The 14,837-nt window shown below is 35.0% G+C and overlaps 1 non-coding gene across 1 annotated transcript; it reads right to left on the minus strand.

Moving 5' to 3' along the window:
- Window positions 1-8,370: 8,370 nt before the first annotated feature.
- LOC133781058 (small nucleolar RNA R71) lies at window positions 8,371-8,477 on the minus strand. Its single transcript, XR_009869854.1, has one exon. It is a non-coding gene; the product is annotated as a small nucleolar RNA R71 (small nucleolar RNA).
- Between the last annotated feature and the right edge of the window lie 6,360 nt (window positions 8,478-14,837).

Below are 14,837 nucleotides of genomic sequence, written 5' to 3' on the forward strand. Positions count from 1 at the left end.
CTCATGCCTGCACTGATCTGACTGCTGCCCAAAATTGAAGGGTATCCCAGATCTCATAAGCATTTTCATTGTTCTCAAACTTCTTTTTGAGCACATCGCTCATACTCGCAATCATATAACACTTTGCTTTGTTGTTTGATAAGATCCAATTATCAAACTTTTCCCTTGCAATTTTGGCAGCAATAGCAGCAGGGTTTCAGGACATTCCTCAGTCAAGACATATTTGTGGTTCTCATGTTCAAGTTTGATTTCCATTTCATGTAGTTTTCACCAGTCAACTTTTCATTTGCAGGTAAAGAAGATACAAAATTTGAGGTAAACATGATTGCTGAAAATAAATAAAAAAAAAACAAAATGAATTTATGCATATAATAAATATCAGTAATATTCATAATAGTAAACGTGACACATGAATACAACAATTAAAGAACACATAAAAAATAATTACTCATTCCACGATTAATTAATTTGAACATTGATGGACCAGCCTTAGGGTAGGTTAGACTAATTCCAAACTAATTTTGTGACAAGTTCTCAAATTTATAAGTGAAAACTCAAATAAATATTTCTTTTTTGACTTATAAACAACCGCTTGTTGGGTTAAGAATACACTAGTCCGCTCGAAAGCCTAATATACCTTGTGAGTGTAACCCATTATTTTAGATCAATGACTTAACTCAAGAGTGTGCCTTAGTCAAACTTGAAATACATCATTAAATCCTATTCTTGAAAAAGAAGTTTGCCTTGAGAATAATACAGTTGGAAGCCTTCCTTAGGGGGACACAAGCAATGGTGCCACGAGGCCCTCTCCAAGCTACCTCGGTACCAACAATAATGGAGACCATGGGACTTATTGCATAGCTCCCTCTCCCACTCACTATTTTAAAAAAAAAGTGTTTTCTCAAAAACATCCTATGCTTTTTAATTGGTTTGTAAAAATAAAGTGATCTATTTTTACCAAATGATATTCTAATAATTACTAATCAAATTAAGCAAAATTAAAATTATAGAACTATGCCCTAATTAATTCAATTTTAATTTGCTATAATTAAAGGAATTTCATTAATCATTTAATAAAATAATTTTATTAAATACTAGAAATTAAACAGCTTTTAAAAACTATTTCTGATATTGAACTAGTTAAAACTAGATTTATTATTATATGGTCCATCACATAAAGAATATAATCACAAAGGACAATTCTAAGGCATGTTTCTACTCATATGAGATGCATGCATAATTTTAAATAGTGTGTGGGTAATATATATATGGCATGTCAAAAATGCATGATAAAGTATTAAACATTTTAATCACATTCAAACATTTAAATAAATAAATACTAATTAAATAAATAAATAAATGCTGGCCGGGTGTCTTCGGTATTTCTACAAAAATTACAACATTTTAAAAAATATACACAAAAATGTAAGAAACTAAATAAGACCTAAAGAGATCTCTATCTACAACTTTGGGCCTTCACAAGTAGTCTTGATCCATTAAGCCACTTATCCATTTAATTTTGAATTAAAATAACTTTTAATTATCTTAAACAAATTTTAAGAATAATTAACTTGGGCTTTAATGCCCGAGAAGTTATTAGGCCTAGTTTGAATTTGTGCTCATACAATTAATTCAAAATAAAAAAATTTAATTATGGGCTAAAATTAATTAGGCCCATAATTTAAATTAATAACATCGATGTAAGCCCTAGGGTTTAGAAACCCTAGGGGCAGCTGCAAGAGGTGGCTCGGCAGGGGCACGACAACTGCTGGGTGGTGCGGATGGGGCATACGGGGGACGTGGGGTGCGCAGGCGAGGCACGCAGGGGCGCGCTAGGCGTATTGTTGATGTGCGTACTGGAGATGTGCATAGGGGCGCGTTGGCGAGGTGCGCAGGGGCACGCTGGGTGCGCGGACGAGGTATGAAGGGGCGTGCGGATGAGATGCACAGGGCTGTGCGGCAGCAGCAGTCGTAGGGGCGCTGGGCTGGCAGCAACGCAAGGACTGGGCAGGACAGTGTATAGGCTCGCGCTTCGGGGCACGGAACCTGGGGCTCGGGCCTTACATTATTTTTCCAAATAATTTTATGCAGAAACTTAAATTATAAAAAAAATTCCCATGCCCCATAATGTCTCACATTTTTCATCTAGAATTTTAAGAACAATTCCTAAACCCAAAACACCATATAATTAACGACCCTTAAGAATAAACTATAATCCAACATACATCCATTCATTCAAATATATTACAATAACATAAGAATGCAAATTATGTCCACACAGTAATTAATGTATGCATAGATTAATGACTGCTCTGGTAGCAATTGTTAGGAACGAGTTTCCTAATACGCAGCGGAATGGTGGTGGGTTGGCCCAGTGTACAACAAAAAATTTGTAACATATTTAAACAACTTTTAATTATGCGGATCCACTAATATACATACATTAATCATAAGCAAGAAAAGAATAGAACACATACCTCTTGAAGCCTATCCAGTGTCATTGCTATCGTTTCGTAATATAAACGAACTTCCTATCCAAGCTGCTCCCAAGTACTCACACCAAGATCTTCCACAGCATTCTCTACACCTCAAGAAGTGTATGGGCACTTATAGAATAAAGGATGATTAATTTTTTATTCAAATTGATGTACTCAACACATGAGATCAATAGAACATGCCTGAAATTGGTTTTGTATCTTTTTCAAGGAGAGATAGAAAAGTATCGTTCTTTTTCACAGAGCGAATGACTGTCTCCTTATTCTATTTTCTTGATAAGTCTTACTTCAAAGGAAAATATTTAAATTTAAAAAATAATTCTATAACCAATTTACAATTTATATTTAAATTAATTAATTATCTTATTAATGAAAATATTCAAAAACTAACTTTTGAATTTTCCATTAATTAATTAATTAAATAAATAAAATTGAAAAATCTATCCCTGAAAATTATGCAGTACACGCTGTGTGTGGTCGTGTACCACCCTATATTTTAGGGATATTTGATTTTTCTATTTTTATTTAATTATTTATCCAAACTACTTTGTCAGATAAAAATCTAACAACCTCATAATTAATTCAAATTTAAATTAAATACCTTTTTAACTAATTATCAAATATAATTATTTATGTGAATGAATATCAATCTTTTAAATTCAAATCCAATTTGAACTTATCAGATAATTATCTCCCACTCAAATAAATATATTTAATTAATTCTACCAATTAATTAAAACCAATGATAATTTCGAAATTAAATATTTAATTTATTATAATTTCAAAAATTATAATTAATTAATTATTTAATATAATTTTGAAATTAATTTAATTATTTAATATAATTTTGAAAATTACATATTAATTAATTTAACTAATTTAAAATTAGTTAATTAATCACTATTATCACATAATTTCATATTTGTCTCGAAGAACAAATTTATTCTTAAATATGTCTTTCAACCATTTTTCGTTTTATATCAACTCTTGCTTTGAATAGTGTTGATAGAGCCGCTGTGGGGACCTATGGACTTATAATTCCAAGCTCCAATAAATTTGCGATTATTAATTAAACTCTTTAATTAAATAATCTTAATTTATTAATCTCATGATTACTCCACTAAAATATGAGACATTTCATTTACTAAGTACTTTATAATGATAAAGTGTCCATTGATATAATCATTGTATACAAATTAACCCTCTAATAATGGTTTATAATTAATCGGGAATAAAATTACCATTTTAATTATATCTTGTTTCCTTATGTACCATTGACTTTACAAGTGAAGGTTAATTCATAACTAAATTATGAATTTGAGCTCAATAAACATTTCAATCTCAAAAGTCAACCCTTAAGAGAACCAATATTCAATCTCTTACGAGAAGGTATAGATTTCATATCTATATACTATATCCTCAACCATTTACATTAATGAGTTCCCAAAACAATAGTTTCTAGCCTCATCATTCTCACAGACCCTAATGAGTGAATCAAAGAACTCATATAGCATAAACAGGAGTTCATAGTAACTTCAGGATTAAGATCTATTTGCATATGATGATCAGTTGATATATTTAATTAATACTTCGAAACGGTATTTAACTAAGTATTAATAAACATATTTGGTCCAGTTCTATATATTCTCTCAAATATAAAGTACATCCACTAAAGTTTCCTTCTACACTAGTGATTCGGATCTAGATCACATGTATTCATAATACTAGTGGACCGTACTTGCTGTAATTAATCTAAAGATTCCATAACTTTGCTTTACTGGAAACTATTCAAGTTCATTTATCTTAAACACAATCCTCCCGTACCAATACGTGTTTGAGATCACATATATGAACTTATTAATATTTTTTATATTTACATAATATTATCAAAGAATAATATATTCCATAAAATATATGCATAACAAAATCAATTTATTTATTCATTTCTTAAAACAATGTTTACTACATATGCTTTCAGGGCACAATTTCCAACAATATCTGTATAGGCATGTTTGTTCGTTCTGCTTTCGATTGCATGTTTCACAATGTGTTTATCTATTATATTTTATGTGAAAGTCCGGCCTAAGGGAGTCAGGGCTAATGTTAAGGATGCAGAACGCAGCTGGGCCTAAGCGAGTCAGGATCAGCTACATAACTAAAGGGCTCAGCCTCGACACCTAACTACACAACAAGAAAAAAGGGCTTTTACTTCGGTTTTGAAGCTGGATTTACTTCGGTTTTCGCTAAAATTCGCAACCGCAGTAGTTCGGAGCGAAATAAAAAGTAGTTAAAAACCGAAGTGAAAAATAGGCTTTCTACTTCGGTTATTATGTAAAAACCGAAGTAGAAAGTGGGGATTCTACTTCGGTTTTACATAATAACCGAAGTAGAAAGTGGGGTATGCTTCCTTGTTGGGCACTTTCTACTTCGGTTATTATGTAAAAAGCGAAGTAGAAAGTGGGGTTTCTACTTCGGTTTTTACATAATAACCGAAGTAGAAACCCCCCCCCCCCCCCCCACCCCATTTTTTTTAATAATTATTTCTAATTATTTTTAAATGACCAAATTCTATTTTTTTTCTTTTTTTTTTTTGCCCTAATTATTTTAAATAGTCTAATTATATGAATTTATAGTTATATATATTTTTACAATTGGAATTGGTTTATTTTCATTTAATTTATAATAGAAATAAAAATCACAAAATTTATACACTTAGAATTAAAATTCTTATAAAATTAAATATTTATACATTCACATAATTGTTAAGTAGAATAACCTAATCATTCATATATACATTCACATAATTGTAATTAAGTAAAATAACATAAACATTTATATATACATTCACATAAAACTAAAGGTATGTATAAACAAAATAGTCTTACTAATAAATTTAAGTCATCAATTGGCTTAACTATTCTTGTTGGATTGGCAAGATCTCCTCCCAATCCTTGGCGACAATTTGACTACTAGTAACTTTGTCATTTAGTTCATTCTACGAAACAAACCAATGATAGATTAAATTAGTAACTTGTAACAACACTTAAAAAAAATTCTTACTTTGCTTTAAAACACTTACATCTCTTTCTTCAATTTTTTTGTCCAAATTATCTTCGACAAGAGTCTTCTTCGTTTCTCGCGCTCTTATCCAAATTTCATATCCATCTACATCTTCCACTCCTAGTTCTTTTTTTCTAGGACATCAAACATAATTGAAGTTTAATTATTAAATTTTCCTAAGTCTAACAAAATTTCGGCAGCATAACAACTACATTTTAACATCTCCAAAAATTTTAAAATCTGTAAATAACACACAAAATATATCAACATAGTGTGCAAATTAAAAAAGAAAAACAATTAATAAAATCTATAAAAAATTGGCAGAGTTTCCTTTGTTTTTGTAGCATATCCCAATTTTATAATTAAATATAAATTCAACACAAACAAACACAAAATCAACATACATAATTCCATCCTTATATCACCGCCAACAACAAATTTCCCAGAACCTACTTCACTAAAGTAAAGCATGCAAGATTTAACTCTAATTTTATAAATAAATATTGCAATAGTAATAAATAAAATTTAAAGATTACTCACCTCCAATATTACTCTTGAAGTCACCCAAAATCAATACTGAATTGGCAACTAAATTAACAACCCTACTAAAAAGCTTAAACAAAAATAAATAAAAATCAATTACATAATTAATTAAACTAGCTACATAATCATCAAACAACATATCAAGCTAGCTAGTTATAGAAAACAAAAAACAAATGTCACTAATAATCCAAACATTTCAAGTTCTAACATTGGCAACAACATTACTTATTGAATCTATGTTTAGAAATTTAAATAGCAAGTCACAACAATTTTTAAATTTTACTAATATATATATATATATATGATTAATAACATTATATAAAATAACAAAAAAAAATATATAACACAAATATACTAAAAAACAAGTATTAAATTCGGAATAATATAAAAAAATTAACACAAACAAAGTTTTAAGGTAACAAACCTTCTTTGATGCTCAAAATAACCTCTAAATCAATATTAGCAACTCTAAAACCTATATATAATAAACACATTATATCTATAAGAAAAAAATATGAAAATATTATAGAAAATAAAAAAAAATATCATACAACAAAGATTTAGTGATTCATACCTTTTTTGAAGCTCAAGAACTTATTTTAATGTAATAAAACCAGCCAAAGTCCAATAACAATACCCATTTTCGAACCCTAAAAATACCCACACCTAAAGTCTTTATTTTCTTCCTCAAAAATAAAAATGGAACTAATATTTCTGTTTTTAAGTAAGAAAAATGGTTTCAAATGGTAAAAAAAACATAAAATATGGTATATTTTGTGAAACCCTCGTGGGAGTACGACAACAATGGAGGTTTTCTGGGTTTGGCGTTTGGGATTTTTGCTTCAGAGAGACGAATGAGCCGTGGGAGCTATTTATTAAGGGTATTAAAACTCTTTTACTTCGGTTCTTATACAAAAACCGAAGTAGAAAGGGTACTTTCTACTTCGGTTCTTGTATAAGAACCGAAGTAAAAGCCTTCAGGGCCGCGTTTGGTTGCTCCACTTTTCACTTCGGTTTTTTCATAAAAACCGAAGTAAAAAGCCCTGATTTACTGTGCAAACCAAACATGGCCCTTGTCTATTTTCTATTTTAACTTCGTTTTTTTAAGAAACCGAAGTAATAGCCTTTTTTTTTATGTACTACCATTCCCAAAAGCGAAGTAAAAACCCATTGAAAGGCTTTTACTTCAGTTTTTTTATATTCTATGTGTAAAAAACGAAGTAAAAGCCTATATTTCTAGTAGTGCTAATTGTTTTAAGATTGAATTGTATGTTTGGATTAAACTGTTTACTATTGCCTAGCTTATTGCTTGTATTCTGCTATTGATTGAACTGGTTGATCTAAGTTTACTATGCACATTCTGTTGTTATCTATGTTTGTTGAATTTAGTTTTCTTTTTTAGCCTTGGCTCACGCGTGACGTGGTGCAGGTAAAGGCACGGGAAATCTAGACCAACCATGAGTTTGAGAGTTTTGGGGGCGGTGTGTACATCGACAGCTGCTCGACCGCCAAGGCCGAGGGATTTACAGGGACTAGAGAAAAAATTGTATTTTGCCAATTAGGCTTGCTATAGTTGTACTAATTATTGAGGGTTGTAACCACCTTGTAAACATTACTTTTGGCATCTGGTGTATCAAACTCTTATTTTAATGAAAGTCAACCATTTTATGATCAAAATATTTTAACCCTAACCTGTCAGTTGACTTTAGAACCACGTTTATGTCCAAACGACTTGATTAGCAAATCTTGCACTATTTAAAATACACAGTGTAATGGTCTTGGCTATCCAGGGCATTTCAAAAACTTCTTCCAATTCATCCACCACTTCTTCTGGAACTCCTTCCACCATTCCTGCTTCTCCACAAACTTTATTTGATAATAATCCATTTGCAATGGATTGCAATGATGAAATCCAACCAAGAACTCTCAATGACTACCTCCATCCTACTCACACTTCGACACCTTCATGCAATATATTCCCTCCTAATACGCCCGCGTTAGACATAAAAGTCAGCATGATTCAACTCTTGCCCATATTTCATGAAATTGAAAATGAAAAATTATACGTGCATATTAGAGAATTCGAGGAGGTAGTAGCCACGTTCTATAACCGAGCTGAAAATGTTGACTAGTGCGATTAAAGTTCTCCCCCTTCTCCTTAAAGAACAAAGCCAAAAGCTGGTTATACTCTTTGAGACCTAGGTCTATTGGAACATGGGAGGAAATGATCAAATCCTTCTTTCTGAAACACTTCCCTAGCCATAAGTCCAACAGTCTAAAACAATAGATTTCCACATTTTCCCAAAAGGACAATGAAACATTCTATCAAGTCTGGGAAAGATTCAAGGATAGGTTGGATCAGTGCCCGCACCATGGCTATGAGAACTGACATTTGGCCAGTTACGTCTATGAAGGCCTCACGAGTTATGAGCGCCAATTTTTAGAAATTCTATGCAGTGGTGAATTCCTTGAAAAAGAGCCAGGCGATGCACTTGAATATCTTGAAGAAACCGCAAAAAAATCTCACACCTGGACTGGTCCAAGTGCTATTGATAGCAGCAACCGACATAAATCATCTAGTATCTATCAACTTGGAGAAGAGGATAGTGTTAAGGCCCTACTCGAAGCTTTGAAAATGCAGTTTGAGGTCTGAATGACGAAAAATGGCCAAAAATCGCACATGATTGCTCAAGGGGAACGACAAAAGCCTTTCTTTTATTGTAGAGGGATGGAGCATTTAGCTAAGGAATGCTTAGCTTTTAATGAAATGTGGGGGTTTATTAGAAGCAATGCGATGTCTTAGGGGCATATAACAAGCCATTCTCCCATACGTAGAACCCTAGTTGCAAACACCACCCAAATTTCAATTGGAGAGATTCTAACCAAGCTCAATCGTCTGGAGGCCAATGGAGAAATGAGCAAAAATTTCAACCATCAAATGCGTATTCTACACCTCAATACAATGCTCATCCACAACAAAATTCTCTCGAGAATACCCTTCATGCATTCATAGAGGAACAAACAAAAATAAATAACCCAATGATGGAAGAAATCAAAGAAATGAAATGTCAATTCTAAAAATTGACTGAATCCTTGGCCATTCCAAAAAAAGGCAAACTTCCTTCCCAGCCTAAATTCAATGTGGAAGGCCAACACATGGCCCAATATTACCAATGATCCAAATGCTAAGGAAATAAATGTCATCACAACTAGAAGTGGTAAAACTTTGCAAAACCCATCCATAAACACCACCTTTCCCAACATTCCAAAAGTAAATCCTGAGAATGCACCACTCAATGCTTCTCCAAAAGTACCATTTCCCTAGGCTCTTAAACCTGTTGTGAAAATTTTGGATAACCGAGCTGAAATCCTTGAGCTCTTGACACAAGTGAAGATTAATCTTCCTTTGCTTCACATCATAAAACAAGTGCTGGATTATGCCAAAATCATCAAGGATCTATGCACTGCAAAATGGAAGCACCATGTCAAGAAGACTGCATTCTTGACTGAGAAAGTGAGTGCGGTGATTGAACAAAATACATCGCTGGAATACAAAGATCCCTGTTGTCCCACAATTTCTTACCAAATTGGGACTCATGAAGTGAACCAAGCTTTACTTTATCTTGACGCGAGTGTAAATCTCATGCTATACTTTGTGTAATCATAACTCGGTCTTGGAGAAATGAAGCCAACATCTATTATGCTACAGCTTGCTGACCGCTCCACCAAAAATCCTAAGGGTATTGTTGAGGATGTTTTAGTTCAAATTGAAAAGTTCTATTACCCCGTGGACTTTCTTATTCTTAATACCCAATCTTTGGTAAACATGGAGTCAAAAATTCCTATTATCCTCGGAAGACCATTCCTTGCTATTGCAAATGCTTTAATCAATTTTCGGAATGACCTAATGAAGATATCGTTTGGAAATATGACTCTTGAAGTAATTATCTTCCACATCGATAAAAAACCACGTGAAGATGATGAATTTTATCAAACACTCATGATTGACACTTTAATTCTTGAGGAGGTTCAATTGCGAAGCAACTTTGATAATCTTGATGAACTTCTCATTTTGTCTGACAATGAAAGTCTTGGTTCTATTGAGTCTACTATTGCAATATTAGATCACATAGACTCACGCAATAGAAGGACTAAGTTTTGGCAACGTCACTTTAAAGAACTACCTTGTGAGAGGGCACAGCCGAAAACTCCAGCTGAAGAAGATCCAACTGTTCAATTGACCCAACTACCCGAGGGTCTGAAACATGTCTTCTTGGGAGATGGTGAAACCTTTCTAGTTATCAACTCATCCAACCTTCAAAATTCTCAAGAATTGCAGTTACTCGAGCTATTGTGAACGCATAAATCTACGATAGGTTGGGTGCTTGCTGATATCAAAGGTATTAGCCCTTTAATTTTCTCCCACCGAATCAATATGGAGGATGAGGCTATCCGCTGAAGAGATCCTCAAAGGTGACTAAACCCCACAATGAAAGAAGTTGTAAAAAATAAAGTTTTGAAATTGAAATTGAGAATGGGTAAGTCCAACTCAAGCCGTGCCCAATAAATCTGGTGTCACTATGGTCCAAAATGAAAAAAGGGTCCTTGTCCCCACAAAAACTGTGACAGGGTGGCACATGTGCATTGATTATAGAAAATTAAATGCCGCCTCCTGCAAAGATCATTTTCCACTCCCATTCATTGATCAAATCCTTGAGTGTGTAGCTGGTCATCCTTTCTATTGCTTTCTTGATGCCTATTCAAGTTATTATCAAATCGAGATGGCATCAAAGGATCAAGATAAGACCACTTTCACTTGTCCCTTTGGAACTTTTGCTTTCCAACGCATGCCATTTGGCTTGTGTAATGCACCAGCTACATTTCAAAGATGCATGATGAGCACTTTAGTGATATGATTGAAAAATCAATGGAAGTATTCATGGATGACCTAACCGTTTTCAAAAATTCCTTTGACGCATGTCTTCTTCATCTTGAAGCTATTTTAAAATGATGTATTGAGAAAGGACTTATGCTCAATTGGGAGAAATGTCACTTCATGGTATCTTATGGCATAGTCTTAGGCCACATTGTTTCTAAAAAAGGAATTGAGGTAGATTAATCAAAATTTGACCTTATCTCCAACTTGCCTACTCCTAAGACTGTCAAAGACGTCAGGTCATTCCTTGGTCATGATGGTTTCTATTGGAGGTTCATACAAATTTTTTCAATGATTCCTCATTTTCTAAGCAACCTCCTAGCCAAAGATGTTACTTTTGAGTGGACACCAAAGTGTTAGGCTTTATTCCGAGCACTTGTGACCTCACTCACTTCGACTCCCATCATTCAATCACCCGATTGGATTCTTCCTTTTGAAATCATGTGTGACATAAGTAACTTTGCTGTGGGAGTAGTTTTGGGACAACAAAGGGAAGGGAAACCCTTTGTTGTCTATTATGCAAGTCAAACTCAAAATAGTGCTCAAATGAATTATTTGACTGCTGAAAAAGAGTTGCTTGTTGTCGTCTTTGCCCATGACAAATTCCAATCTTATTTGATTGGCTCACCTATTATGATCTTCACGAATCACTCCACCTTAAAATATCTCATTTCCAAAAAGGATGCTAAGGCATGATTAATACTGTAACGTCCTCCTAATCCAAGACCATTACACTATGTACTTTAAATAGTGCCAGACTTGCTAACCAAGTCCTTTGGTTATAAAAGTGTAACTAAGGTTAATGACAAGAGTTAGGGTTAAATTTTAGGTCAAAAGGAAATGTTAACTTTTCATTAAAAACAGTTGTTTCCACACATGGGATCCCAAAATACCACAAACAAATGTTTAAAAGGGGTATTATAGTTCAAAAGTTATAACCAGCCGACCTAAGCAGTAAAATAGGGGATACAGCCCTAGTTCCTTTCATATACCCTTGGTTGTGGTGATTGAGCAGCCACATATGTACATGCCGCCACCGATGCTCTCCAACTCATGGCTAATCTAGCTTTCCTTTCCCCTTACCTGGACCACATAACACCCGTGAGCCAAAGTTCAGCAAGAAAGCTTAAACATGTGCAAGAATAGTAAATATTGATTTTAGATACATAGCTAGCATGCCCATCAGTATTAACTTATTTGTCCATGTATATAACTACAAATAAATTATTGACATGTCATAACGGGGGCCTATTGCCCTAAATAGATAGTTGACAAATCATACTAGGGCCCAGCGCCCTAGGAACAACCTTAGAGCTGGCCCAGCATACCTAGCGCTTTAATTTTCCATGACCAATGGGTCAGACAAGTGTATAATGCGCTCCCGGTTAGACCTAACCATATTGATCAGCACTCAGCGTACTATTGCCACCCTTGACTTATGAGCCAAGGATTTTCGATCAGATAATGCAACCAAGTATACCTCTTTAACAATTATCCTAAAATAGAGCATTCACGCATGCTTAATAATTCAATCACAGACATATTCATAATCATGTTCATTCTCAGGGGGGCTGAGCCCTATTCATAATCATACTTAACAACCAGATAAGCAAATACCGTTAAGCATACTTAAGATAATACAAGTATGCATACGTATTAATCATATATCTCAACCAATTAAACAGAAACACACTAATGACCATGTTCGTTAATGGTCCGAGCCCTGAGCACACAGAAAATCACACATAATCATGCTCATTTACAAGGGCCTAAGCCCTAACCATAACCATATCTAAAAATTGAGCCAAGCCCTAATCACATACATCACGTATTGGGTGTTGTTTCCTTACCTTAGGTCCAAGCAAAGGTTAAGAATGAATGACCCTCGAGCACGATCCTGGTTCTGAGCCCCTAGCGAATCAAGGCTTTCGGACCGAGTCCTTGCCCCAGGACATCAAATTCTACTAAATCGGGTAGTAGAATCGATCCTGAGCCCTTAGGTTTGAGTTCCCGTCACTAATAATCAATCTTGGCCAAAAATGCCTAAGCAGGCCGCGACTTGACCTTGAGGGTCGCAGCGCGCCTCAAACCAGAGAGGCTCCCCTGCCCCAAATCAAGGGACATGGGCTGCGACTTGACCCTGAGGGTCGCGGCATGCCAACCCCAGATAGAACCCCTTGCGCCCTGGATTGACACGGGTCACAACGCCTCAAGACAAGGTTGCGGCGTGACCCTATGAACCCAGATTTCTCAGCATTATCCTCAGCCAATTCCTATCAAAACCTTCCCAAATAATTCCTAGAACCATAATTCAATCCCTTGAACAACATCAACATAATACCAACAACAAAACCCAACCTAAAACTTGACTAAAAACTCACCAAAACTAATCAATCATTTGAGCCTCAAAGCTCAAGAACACCTCAAGAACTCTAGAAAATCTTAGCAAATTTCAATCAAATCAGGAACTAAAGCATACTTCAGTTGTAGATTAAGTCCTCCTAGCTGCCACTAATCCCACCCTAGACTCAAGCCTTCCATTTCCTAGCTCCCTAGCCTTGAATTCCCTTAGCTTTCCTCAAGAAATCCACACCAAACTAGAGAGAGAGAGAGAGAGAAAGTTGATGAGAGTGTTTTGTTTTTTTGAGGTTACTTAAAGTTCAAGTAACTCTAAGTAAATCCCGAGGTTTAGGGTACCCAAAAATGTTCCCAATGGTAAAATGGTCAAAAGTCCAGAAATTCCCTTCTAATCTCACTAATACTAGATATATCCTTGAATAGTTAACCCCATTACCCGATATCCCGGTAGTGTACTTGATGCCCAAAATACCCCTTGACTCACCCCGAGTCGGGTATTCAGTCCCGTTGTGACTTTGCTACTAACTTTCTCCCCAGGATCGCCTCGTGCCAAGTAACCTAAATATATCCACATAATAATGTGGTCTCACACATATATGCACATATATTCCAAATATACTCGTAACAAGCCAAATTATGAAAATTTACCTTCTAATAAGAAATAGGCCCACATGCATATTTAATACACCTAAACATGCATATCTAGTCATATTATAATATAACTCACATAATTTTCCCTAATGTTTCGTCCTGACCTCCTAATCAAGGCCCTAAGCCTTATTAGGAAATTTGGAACATTATAAATACGGTGGATCCTTCTTTTGGAAGAATTTGATATCACAATCTAGGAAATGAAAGATGTTGAAAACATCGCCGCGGACCATTTTTCCCAAGTTGAATTCAACAATCTCGCGGATGGTCCACCTATTCATGATGATTTCTCGGATGAACAATTGTTGTAGGTTACTAAGTTACCATGGTACACACATATTGTCAACTAGTTTGTGACAGGTGAACTCCCATCTAAATGGAGTTCACAAGACAAACGCAAATTTCTGGTCGAGGTACGGAATTTCATTGGGATGACCCATACTTATTCAAGTACAGCTGTGAATACAGGAAATTTTCCTGAGAAAAACATCACATTAGGGGCCAACAAAACGTTACAAGAAGATGGGTGCGCAAGGCCCGGCGTGCCTATGCGAGGTTCACGTGCCCATGTGTCAATATGCATTAACATGGATAAGGGCCCTCGATACAAATTACTTACACCCACCTCCGTGCAAAGGGAGCCTCGTATATCGAGGCCCTATATGCCTTGACGTCGAAGGTTGCTGAGGGCACCCGAGATGTACGCCCACCTCCGTGCAAAGGGAGCCTCACATAGTGAGACCCTATATGCCTTGACACCGAAGGTTGTCGAGGGCACCTGTGATGTATGCCCA

This window comes from Humulus lupulus, chromosome 5 (genome assembly GCF_963169125.1).
Source record: "Humulus lupulus chromosome 5, drHumLupu1.1, whole genome shotgun sequence".
NCBI lineage: Eukaryota > Viridiplantae > Streptophyta > Magnoliopsida > Rosales > Cannabaceae > Humulus > Humulus lupulus.